General features: G+C 37.2%; 1 non-coding gene across 1 annotated transcript; it reads right to left on the bottom strand.

Annotated features, from left to right (window-relative positions):
* Positions 1-9,975: 9,975 nt before the first annotated feature.
* LOC141675432 (small nucleolar RNA R71) lies at positions 9,976-10,082 on the bottom strand. The gene has a single exon (XR_012556085.1). It is a non-coding gene; the product is annotated as a small nucleolar RNA R71 (small nucleolar RNA).
* Between the last annotated feature and the right edge of the window lie 3,039 nt (positions 10,083-13,121).

Below are 13,121 nucleotides of genomic sequence, written 5' to 3'. Positions count from 1 at the left end.
AAAAATTTCTAAAAGCCTTTCTGAATAAAATAAGTTTTAAACATTTGTTGTCAAGTTACTACTTGAGTTTCTTGTTTGTTAAAAGACCCGGATTACCTGGAAGGATACTTATTTTAGACTTAGTATTGTTAATTCAGAGAATAAAGTGATCCGCGATTATGAAGAAGTTAATTATTCCTAACAGAAAGGTACAAATATTGTTTGATAAGATTAACAACAGAATCAGCGTATGGAGCAATTACTCATCCAATTACTAGGACTATCAAAGTTCAAAGAATTCATTGATCTAACAGAAGCCTGAGTATGACCGAAGAAGATTGGGAAGATTTCCAGATTTTTCTAAAAGAAGAATATTATTAACAAAAGGATCGTTATGGCATATGATTAGTGATTATTCTAAATTAAAAAGAGGAAACTCGAGGTTATCTAGTAAGAACGTCATTATAATCAAATTGTTAAAGTATTATACGTGTAAGTGCGATGTTAAAGATGCAAGACGTGACAAGTAAGAATCTACCATAATGCTTAATTTGCGAAGACATTTTAGCGTACTTTAAAAAGTTGTTATATGAAACAATGGGGATATGATCGAACAAGCTCGAAAGATGAATACAAGTGAAATGTGGATGGTGACCAATAGTATCATTCTTTTCTGCAATATTACAGTGTATATCCTCTTTTTGAATCCTAAATATGTATGAACTTCTTTCCTTGAAAATTCTTTACGATGATAAGAAAAAGGAGGATGTTTCATTCTTTTTAAATTTAATTCTTTCCCTCAAGTTTGCTCTCTGATTGGGATGAGCAGTATTATGGTGAGACGTTTTGTCAGGAATGACAAAGAGTCGGGTGGGACGCCACCTAATCATGTGTTGTATGCCATATGGTACGAAAGACTGGCCATCTTAAGTACCAATGTGGTTGTCTAATTCATATTCAAATCATTACTTCTTCTTTCTTTTCAACTTCAAGTTTATTGAATTGTGAATCCTTCTAGTTATTTCGTTATACCGTCGTTCTTTGCAAAAGTTTTTCAAGCAAAAATCAACGTATTATGAACCAAGCAGGCAAATTTCCATCTACCTCTTATGCATCGAAAGAAAACAAGGGCATATGGCGAGGATTGTAAATCACTAGCCCAGTCAGGAATGCACTAAGAGTCAAGGGAATCTACTCTAATGTGGAATACGTTTCCGGGAACAAGAGTTTTTGATTTTCCTGTGAAATATATTATTTAGAATACGGATGTGGTGACGTGAATGATTATTGTGGATACCTTACGCGTTAAAGTATTAAAAGATGTGAGAGCAACTTATTTGTTTATCTCTCAAGGTTTTGTTGAAAAGATGAACTACCCTATTGGATTGATAAGATTACGACTAAAGGGCTAGCAAATCAAGAACGTGTAATTGTTAAATAAGTATGTACCAATGGTGGAATTGAGATTTATGGCAATATATTGTGAAGAATCGATATCATTTAAGATAAGAGGATTTGACATTATTATAAGGAATGGATTAACTATTTAAGCGTGATGCCCAGATAGATCGTCGTGATGAAAAGATAGTTCTGAAGATGCCAAATGAGAATGTGATGAGGTTCAGAAGATGAAGGAAGGTAAAGAATTTGTTAACGATGATTTAAGCTAAGAGGTTACGGTGACCAAGAGGTAAGCACTACGGTGATTATGAATATAAGTCATAAGTAAACAGAATTTGAAGATTTTATAGTAATTAATGAGTTTTTAGATATGTTTCCATACGGGTTACTGACATTTCCTCCAGAGAGAGAAATTGAGTTCATGATGGACTTAGCATCTGAAATGAAACAAGTGTCACAGGCCTCGCACAGAATACGCCAGTTAAAATGAAGGAGTTAGCAAAACAAATGCAAAGATGTTAGAAGAAGGAGCGATTAGACCTAGTGTACCCTATATGGTGTACCGATATTATTTGTTAATAAGAAAGATGGAAGTAGGAGATTATGTGTCGACTAGTGAAAGCTCAACAAGCTTACTATCAAGAGTGAGTATCTGTTACCTCAAATTAATGATTTGTTTGATAAAATGAAAGAAGCAGAGTATTTTCTAAGATTGATTTAAGATTTGGGATTATCAATTGAAGATTTAACCTATGGACATATCAAGATAATTTTCAGAACTAGGAACTATTGTTATAAAATTCTAGTATTGTCATTTGGATTAACCAATATACCAGTAATATTTGAACTTGATGGACAGAATCTTTAAGGAATATCTGGATAAGCTGTAGTTGTGTTACTTAAAGTCAATAGAGGACCATGCAAAGCATTTAATGATAATTGGGGAGTCGGAGAAGAAAGAAATTGTATGTAAAGTTTACAAGGTGAAAGCCTTGATGGCAGGAAATGTAATTCTTAGCATAAATAGTCAGTGAGGAGAAGGAAAAAGGGGATCCAACAGGAATTAAAGTTACTATAAATGACGAAAGACCAAAAGCACCAACAAAAGTAAGAAGTTTTAACATGGGCCGGTTATTATCGGAAATTTGTGCAAGATTTCTTGAAAGTTGCAATACCTTTGACGAAGCTAATCAGGAAAAGCAAAAAGTTTATATGAAGTGGAGAAGAGTGAAGAAAGTTTTGCGGAGTTAAATGAAAGAATGGTTACAGCACCTGTTTTATCACTTTGAAAATATCAAGGAGATTTTATAGTTTATGGTGATACTTCTCATAAGGGAATAGGATGTGTGTTGATGTAGCACAATAAAGTTGTTGTATATACATCCAGACAACTGAAACCTTATGAGTAGAAGTACCCTACTCATAATTTGGAACTAGCAGCAATAATACTCGCTTTGAAAGATTGGGAAACATTACCCATATGGAGAAAGATATAAGATTTATACAAACCATAAGAATTTGAAGTATGTATTCACAAGAAAAAACAAATGTAGTGGCAAGCGATAAGCAAAAAGGAGAAAATAACCATAGAAACTACACTGAAAAGAATTACCTATGGAATTTCGGAAGTTGGAGTTGGAAAACAGATATATAATCCAAAAGAAATAGGGATGGGTAGTATGACCTTTCAGTTAGAGTTGTTAAGAAAAGATAACGAGATGTCAAGAGAAGATAATGGATCACGATGTTAACAGTTAGTAAGAGGAAATTTATGCACCCAAAAAAAAACGATCACGATATCCCCAGGTTTTCTTCCAGCACTTGGATGCTACAAGTAAAAGGATTAAGAAATGAGATCCTCCAGGGAATGCACAATATAAAGTATTTGATTTACTGAAGAAATACCAAGATATACGGGAATTTAAAGAAAAATAGTGATAACCAGGTATAAGAAGGAAATTTCAAAATGGATTAGGAAGTGTTGGACATGTCAAAGAATTAAGGCGAAGTATCGGAGGCCTAGTAGACAAGGCAGACCAAGGAGTGGTTTTACAAGAAGCGAATCGTAAAATGTACCAGTGATGTTGTTGGAGAAAAGGGATGAAATTATAAGATTATGTACTGATTAGCGGGAGTTTAATAAAATAACGACTAAGAATAAGTGATCCCTATAAAGAATTGATTACTTACGAGACCTAATTCAAGAAGTGTGTTATGTCTCGGGAATTAACTTAAGATCTGACTTGAGAACCTATTAGAGATTATGATTAAAATGAGTTATGAGCATTACAAGCTCCGGTGATATTATGTGAAATAACAAGTGTATCAGTTGACTATAAGGAATTAAGGAACATGGTGTATAAGGAGTACTCAGATAAGCAAACTGTATTTATTGATAACATCCTCATCTACTCAAAGAATAAGAAAGTCTACGTGGAATGCCCAAGGATTTTACTCCAAAGATTAGAAGGAAAGTAACTATACGTTGAGTCTTCAAGTATGAACTTTTGACCAAGGTTAACAAAAGATTCTGATTAATCCACTAACAACTACCTAAACAAAGCCGTATGGTAACAGATGCCTTGTGCAGAAAGAAATGATTAGATGTAATTAAGACCACTGAGGAGTTAGTAAACGAATTGGAAAAAGTGGAATATGAAGTTCAAATACCTAAAGGTGATAATAAGTGAATGTATGAGATTACTTTTCAGCCTTAACTGATAGAAAAGAATAGGAGATGTCTAAATGTTTGGAAACTAAGTTAAAAATGAGCACCGCTTATCATCCTTAAGCGAAGGGTCAAAGTACGAAGCGATTCAGGAAATATAATATATGTTGAGAGGTTGAGTTTTAAGGAAAAATTGGGATGATCATTTATCATCGATGTCAGCTTTAGAATGCCACTTTACCAAGCCTTATGTGGACGCAAGTGTAGGTCCCCACTTTATTAAGATAAAGTGGGAGAAAGGAAGTTGTCAAATCATAAGTTAATTCAGCACACCAAGGACGTAGTGATATTGAGTGAAGCAGCTCGGAGTAGACAAAGAAAAAAAAGGCGGATTTGTATCAAGAGAGAGTATGAATGTAGAAATAGGACTAGTAGTGTTAGTAGAAGTTTCACCTTGAAAAAAAAAATTGGATAAGTCTGAATAGAGGGGACAAGTTGAGTCCTAAATTTAGTAAACCCTTTGAGGTATTGATAAATATAGATAAAATTGTTCATGAGTTGATGTTACCGTCACAATAGTGTGTTCATATAATGTATTTTGTGTGTCAATGTTAAAGCGATAAGTATCTGATTTGGATCAAGTGATCGATTAGGAGCCAATGAGCTCTTGTCCAAGTTGTTCTGCATATAGTGATCGATCCACATTCTTGATCGTTAAAGGCGAGTCCTTGGAAATGAGTGTATATCTATAGTAAGTATGTTTGAAATCCTCGAGTAGAAGAATCTACTTGGAAATTAGAGTCAGATATGCTTGACAAATATCCTCACTTGTTTAATTAAATCGGATTCTGGGGACAAAATCTTTTTAAGGGGGAAGGATATAACGACTCATGTATTTTTGAATTATTTAAATAGGTAATTGTGGAATTATTAAATAAATAAATTATGTGGAATTATTAAATAAATAAAGTATGTGTATAGTTTTGTCAGCTCGGTTTTATTTTATTATTATGTATTTGTGATTTATTGTGTATCGGGTTGTTCCCGTAATTAATTATGGAATTGTATTGAATTGTTTTCACTTTTAAAAGTGGATTTAATTGCAAATTTATTTATATAAATAGTTGAAGTGTCTTTAAAATTGTTTTTACGGTTTTATAATTACAATAATTATTTTTAGGATTTTATAAAATTGAGAAATCAGTATTTTATTAATTATTTATCTTTAAATGATTTTCTGATTGCTTTTATTTGTAAAATCCGTATTTAATTCTAGAATTTTTCAAAAATTATGAAACACATATTTATTTAAGTTTGAAATATTCCGAGAATTTTAAAATTATTTTAGAAATTTTTGGGATTAGTTTTACCGGCGCGTTGTTTCGTTTATTTGATAAAAACGGGTATAAAGTGCACCTTAAAAATTGTTTTAAAGTTTTGAAAATTTTGTCTCTACAAACTTTGGGATATTTCTATTATTTTAAGATTATTTTTGTAAATTTCTGAAACTGATTTAAGGGCACCTCGGTACATTTAATTGCGAAAGCGATCCAGAAAGACGGGATACTTGATATTCAGGGACATGTGTTGTAACACGTGTCCACCCAAACAATAGATGTTAGCAGGAGGTTAAAAAAAATTAGGCAACAAAAACCACAGTTTCTTCCACCCCATTTCACTCTCATCTCTCTCCTTTATCTCTATCACTCTCCATTTCTCTCAAGTCTCTTGTGGTTTCCCCGATTAATCTCTCTATTTTCTCTCCATCTTCCCTTCCCTTGTGCCCATGTGTTCTCCCCGGTTCTCTGTTGCGGTTTCCTGTTCGGTTTCCGGTGAGTTGCCGCCGATTGGCGTGGTGGCTCCGGTGTATGTATATATTCTTATGTGCGTGTATATGTGTATTCAGTCTAGGATGTTGTTGTTGGGTCCGTTGTGGTTTACCCGGTTGCCGCCTGTCAATTTTCTGTCGGGCGGGTGTTCGTGCGTGTTTTGCTGCTTCTCTGTTCTACTGTGATTTCTTGCTTGTTGTTCGGGAGTTTTGTTTGATTATTTTCTGCATAAATTAGTTGATGGATTACGTGAAATAAATGTTTTGTGCGGGAACAAATTTAATTTAATCGGTAGATTTTGCGTTTGACGCCTGGTTTATTTGGGAACTCTCGGAAATTTGCCGCCGTCGATGATGAGCCTCGGCGAGTCGACGGTGGACGGTGATGACGTTATTCTGAGTCCTAAATTGTATAAATAAATAAAATGTTTTAGAAAATAAATTGTATTTTGGGAATTGTACGAAAATAGCTATGAGATTGTGGAATTGACATTGTAATGAGGGTGTGACTTGTTGTGATTGTTGATGTCGAGTTGTTCGACGGGTAGGCCGATAAACAGAGGAGGTGCTGCCCGAATTTTTGGAAATTAAATTCGAAAATGCGGGACATACCATGTAATTATCGGAACGTCGAGCGAGTATAAATAAGTATATACATATATTTTATGTGAAACCTGATTGTATGTTATGGTGAATGTTCTGTCAAAACCCAGTAACCCTAATTTCGTAAAATGACGAGTATACGTATTTTCTGAAAATGAACACCAAACCGATTTCTTGAGAATGTGAACCCTGACTGTTGGGTGTGTTGTTGTATTATAATAGTACATATAAGTACGAGTCGGGATTGTTATCGTTTGGGTATGATTGGTATTAAGGATATGTCAAGCATACCTGGACATCTAACATAGGGTATTTTGACCCTGTAGGTTCTAGTCGGGCAACCGAAAGTGGACATTGGACTAAAGATAACCTAGTGGTCAGTCGAAAAGCTCAGTAGGGTTCCAATCAAAGGACTTAAGTGTTGAGGTCGAATCCAGGGTGATTTAATGGATAGACAATAAAGCCCGAGCGTCAGAGTCAGTTGAGAGTCGATCAGTAATAGTTGTAAATCCCTTCAAGGCAAGTACTTCTAAATTTTTCTCGAGATATATTGCAAATATTTCTAAATTCTCTTATGACAAATTGTTAATATTCAAATAGCGTTGTTATATATTGTGAGTACTTGAAATCATACAGCCTTGAAACCGGATCACATCATTTGAACTTTGAGCCGTAAGCCTTACTCTTTATAAACCATCCTTTGTTGATTTTCAGATATCAAACCACACAAATATGATACTACTCCCCAAATGTATAACTACCAAACACCAAACACTGGAACAGAATTGTTTGAAAACACAGAAACTTTTATACCCCAACCATTTTTTATAACATAAAAGAACTAAACCTTGAAAAATCATTATTCATCTAATACTTGATCCTCTTACAGGCTGAAAACCATTTCTCATACATACCCGGATATACCCTTGTGATACCCATAAATTGCATTTACGCTTTTATTCAAGTGTTTTATCATCATTGATTATGATCCTGTTCTATTGAATTATATTGTTTGTCATACAAAACTGCTTTAAAATTGGATAGTTTTCTTTATGTGGACCAGATTCGTGGTCAGACCAGATTCGTGGTCAAATTAGGCCAATGTGTGCCTTGGATCCAGATTATAGAGCAGAGCTGTGTGCCTTGCTCGGGGTTAGTGCGTGACTGATCAGCAACCTAACCTTAGTTTTTAAAATTTAAAATGAATGTCCAATTCTAATGATTATTTAACAAGAAACTTGATTCTTCTGAATCATTTCCATTTGAACATTGCTTAACCTCAGTTATCGTTATTATGACTTGCTGAGCTAGTTAGCTCACCCTTGCGAATCTTTTTATATACCTACAGTTGAAAGGGATATGGTTGGTGATAAGTGGCATTTTATACCACTTAGAACGTCTTAAAATGGCTTAAATTGGTGTCTTGAAATCAAGTATTTTGTGTATTTGATGCGTTTTTCTAGTGTTTATGCATTTCAGGGTATTAGTTGCATTTCGGAGGAGGAATCATCAAGAATAAGCCTTGGCATGTGTTCACCATTGCGAGAGGAAAAGAACGGGCAGACTACGGCGAAGAAACGGAGCAAACCTGGATTTTTTCCAGTAGGGTCCTGCGTGCCCGCGCAGCAATGCTGAGCGGCCGCGCAGCAGCCTTGCGCGCCCGCACAGAAATGCTGAGCGGCCGCGCAGGGTCGGGGAAAAAGCTGAATTATTTTAGACTTCTACTTCTGTTTGGCTTCCAACTTCTATGTAATCTGAGTTTTATGGGACTATTATATAAGTAGATTTGAGACGTTTTCATAGAGAATATGAAGGAGATTATGTTTTAGATTGTGTTTTGCGCAAGAAGCGAAGGAGATAAGGAAGAAGACCGATTTAGCACACTGCAGCGAAGAGGAAGCATATTTTCTTGTGATTTTTGTTTCGTTGTAACGTTGGATGCTAGTTTTCTTGCTTTGACTTATTTACTCTTGTGACGTACTCTGTTTTAATATAATTAGTTTAGTTATTATTTTCTTGTGTTGTTTATCATGATTTCATATGAACCTATGATGGCGATAAGTTCTATTATGGGCTAATCGTGATCATGGGGTTGCAACGGATTTATTATGGAATTCTTTAGTTAATTGTTTAATACTTTAGTGTGTGATGATTGCATGATATCTAGTATTGGTTGTGCGTATTCGTCTTATGTGCGTCGTGAACATATAAGATAGGGTGTTAATCTCTTGTGAAGTGACGGTGGATCTTGAGATTTAGAACTTGCCATGCTAGCATAGGTTCATGTACGTTGTGCATGATTAGTGGGTAACTCTAACAGTTTTATTTGCCCTATGTAATCAAAAGGGATAACTTGTGCTTAAATCGTTGTGTTGTCAATTTCTGTAGATATATAGGAACTCAACATGATTGATGACTATTCAACTTCTATCTTAATTGTGGATGTTTGATAGAATGGTATTAGTACAATGAAAGTTGGCTTTTATCAGTTTTGTGTTATTCGATTAATGTCATCGCTGTCACATGCTAAAGGTAATAACAATGGCTATAGAAGGAAGTAATAATGAAGTTGTGATCTCATGAGTGTTTTATTATTGATAAATTGAAGTGTTAGTTAAGTGGTTAATTAAGTAGTTAATTATAGTTAATATTTAATCAACAATTTTAAGTGTTATTATCTTAACATTGAGAAGTAGTCATACATTGGTGAGTGAGTTTAATTAGACAATAACTTAGTCTGAGTCTCTGAGGGAACGAACTAGAAAGTATTCTATATTACTTGCGAACGCGTATACTTGCGTGAATATTAGTGCGTGATTTCGCCCTAACAAGTTTTTGGCGCCGCTGCCGGGGACTCGGCGTATTTGTTTAGTTTATGTACTTACCATCATTGGTCATTAGGACTCAGTGATTAGGACGTAGTAGTTGCTTACTCTTTTCGGTTGTGTTTCAGGTACTTTAGCAAGCGTTTATGCAAACTCGTTCTCGTGCTCGCAAGAGGACCTTAGATACAGCTGAGGAGAAAGAAGAAGTTCTTGATACTCCGGAGAAGTTAGATTTTGAGGATTCGGATTCAGGAACTGAGCAGAAAGAACCAGTAAACATGGAAAATCGTATTGTTCAAGCTGATCCAGCTCTTATGGATTTTTCTCGGCCTAAAATTGATGACATTCAGTCAAGCATCCTTCATCCGGCTATTCAAGCTAACACCTTTGAAATCAAGCCGGGCACTATTCAGATGGTGCAGAATTCTGTTTCTTTTGAAGGAGCGGCAACTGAAGACCCCAACATGCACATAAGGAATTTTGTCGAGATCTGTAGCACTTTTAAGTATAATGGCGTGACTGATGAGGCTATCAAGTTGAGGCTTTTTCCATTCTCACTGAGGGATAAGGCTAAAGACTGGTTACATTCTAAACCAGCTGGGTCCATCACTACGTGGCAAGATCTTGCGCAAAAGTTTCTGGTGAAGTTTTATCCAATGGCAAAGACTGCTGCTATGAGGAGTGCTCTTACTCAGTTTGCGCAGCAACCTACAGAATCTATGTGCGAGGCTTGGGAACGCTACAAGGAAATTTTGAGAAAATGTCCACATCATGGAATGCCGGATTGGATGGTAATCACTGGTTTTTATAATGGTTTGGGGGCCCAATCTCGGCCCATGCTCGATGCAGCAGCTGGAGGCGCCTTATGGGCTAAAAGCTATACTGAGGCGTATAATCTTATAGAGATAATGGCTGCAAATGAGCATCAAAACCCAACTCAGAGGATGACGTCAGGCAAGGTTGCAGGTATTCTGGAAGTTGATGCAGCCACCGCTATTGCAGCCCAGCTCCAAGCGCTATCAATAAAGGTTGATTCTCTGGCCACGTATGGAGTTAATCAAATAACTATGGTTTGTGAGCTTTGTGCAGGTTCTCATGCTACGGATCAGTGTTCTCTTGTCAACGAATCTGTTCAATATGTGAATAATTATCAGTGACAACAGCAGCCTGTGCCAGGGACCTATCATCCTAACAACAGAAATCATCCAAATTTCAGCTGGGGGAATAATCAGAATGCTATTCAGCCAACATATCAGCAAGGAGTAAGTAAACAGTTTAACCCACCTGGATTCCAACAACCACAGCAGTATGCTACAAGGCAATCATATCCTCAACAGGGAAGTGCAGATGTACCTACTAGTGCTGATTTTGAGGAACTTAAGCTGTTGTGCAAGAGTCAGGCGGTTTCTATCAAGACCTTGGAAAATCAAATCGGTCAATTAGCCAATGCAGTGCTCAATCGTCAACCTGGCACTCTTCCCAGTGACACGGAAGTACCAGGCAGGAAGGAAGCTAAAGAGCAAGTCAAGGCTATTACCTTAAGGTCTGGAAAAGTAGCTGATGCTGAAAAGGCAAAAGAAGTCGAAGCTGAAGTTAGAGATGAAGAATCTAAGCAAAAGGAGAAAGCGGCGGAACCAAGGAAGACTACTGTTGAACACACTCTGCCTGAGGCTAATACAGGGGAGAAACAGCTCTATCATCCACCACCTTTTCCTAAGAGATTGCAGCAACAAAAGCTGGATAGACAGTTCGGGAAGTTTCTGGAGGTGTTCAAGAAACTTCACATCAATATACCTTTCGCTGAGGCTCTGGAACAAATGCCTAGTTATGCGAAGTTTATGAAGACTATTCTTTCAAGGAAGGTGAAACTGGATGACCTTGAAACCGTTGCTCTCACGGAAGAATGCAGCGCTGTTCTGCAGCAAAAGTTACCACCAAAACTGAAAGATCCAGGAAGCTTCACCATTCCTTGCACCATTGGCAATCTAACTTTTGACAAGTGCCTTTGTGATTTGGGAGCAAGCATTAATCTGATGCCGTTGTCGATCTTTAAAAAGCTGGATCTGCCTGATCCAAAACCCACATACATGTCGCTACAATTGGCTAACCGTTCCATTACTTACCCAAGGGGCATAGTTGAGGATGTGCTCGTCAAGGTGGATAAGCTCTTCTTTCCCGCTGATTTTGTTATTCTGGATTTTGAGGAAGATAAGAAGATTCCCATAATCTTGGGGAGGCCTTTCTTGGCTACTGGCCGTACCTTGATAGATGTGCAAAAAGGGGAACTTACTATGCGGGTCCAAGATCAGGATGTGACCTTCAACGTATTTAAGGCAATGAAATTCCCTACAGAAGATGAGGAGTGCTTAAAAGTGGATGTGTTTGATTCTGCGGTTACTTCGGAACTCGAGCACATGCTAATGTCTGATGTATTGGAAAAGGCCTTAGTGGGGGAATTTGACAGTGATGATGAAGATAGCAACGAGCAATTATAATATCTGAACGCTTCTCCATGGAAGCGAAAGCTCGACATACCATTTGAATCTCTTGGTACTTCTGACCTTAAGAATGCTGAAGGGAAGCTCAAACCATCAATAGAGGAAGCACCTACCTTGGAGCTCAAACCATTACCTGAACACTTGAGGTATGCTTTTTTAGGTGATTCATCTACGTTACCTATTATTATTTCAGCTGACCTTTCAGGTAGTGAGGAAGACAAGCTCTTAAGGATTTTGAGAGAATTTAAATCGGCTATAGGATGGACCATAGCAGACATCAAGGGGATAAGTCCTTCATATTGTATGCATAAAATTTTGTTAGAGGAAGGTAGTAAGCCAACTGTGGAACAGCAGCGAAGACTGAACCCGATCATGAAGGAGGTGGTGAAGAAAAAAATTCTGAAATGGCTAGATGCAGGCATCATTTATCCTATTTCTGACAGCTCGTGGGTGAGCCCCGTGCAATGTGTACCTAAGAAAGGAGGTATCACTGTGGTCGCAAATGAAAAGAATGAGCTCATCCCTACTCAAACAGTTACAGGATGGAGAGTATGCATGGATTATAGAAAATTGAACAAAGCCATAAGGAAGGATCACTTCCCTCTCCCATTCATTGATCAAATGCTTGACAGATTGGCGGGACATGAGTATTTTTGTCTTCTGGATGGTTATTCCGGGTATAATCAGATTTGTATTGCACCAGAGGATCAGGAAAATACTACCTTCACTTGTCCATTTGGCACATTTGCTTTTCGTAGAGTTTCGTTTGGGTTATGTGGCGCCCCGGCCACCTTTCAGAGATGTATGATGGCTATATTCTCTGACATGATTGGAAATAACGTCGAAGTGTTCATGGATGACTTCTCCGTCTTTGGACACTCATATGATGAATGTTTGAATAATCTGCGCGCCGTACTCAAAAGATGCGTGGAAACTAATTTGGTGCTTAATTGGGAGAAATGTCATTTTATGGTGCATGAAGGCATTATCCTTGGGCATAAGGTCTCTAGCAAGGGTCTGGAGGTGGACAAGGCCAAGGTGGGAGTCATTGAAAATCTTCCCCCACCCAATTCTGTGAAAGGAATCCGTAGTTTTCTCGGTCATGCGGGTTTTTATCGGCGATTCATCAAGGACTTTTCAAAGATATCTAAGCCATTGTGCAATTTGCTTGAGAAAGATGTGCCTTTCAAATTTGATGATGAATGTTTGGCAGCATTCGAGACTCTCAAGAAGAGTTTGATCACTGCACCAGTTATTACAGCACCAGATTGGACAGAACCGTTTGAGATGATGTGTGATGCGAGTGATTATGCGGTAGG

Source organism: Apium graveolens, chromosome 7 (genome assembly GCF_009905375.1).
Source record: "Apium graveolens cultivar Ventura chromosome 7, ASM990537v1, whole genome shotgun sequence".
NCBI lineage: Eukaryota > Viridiplantae > Streptophyta > Magnoliopsida > Apiales > Apiaceae > Apium > Apium graveolens.
Note: the sequence above shows the minus strand (reverse complement) of the source record. Positions and strands in the feature narration are given on the sequence as shown.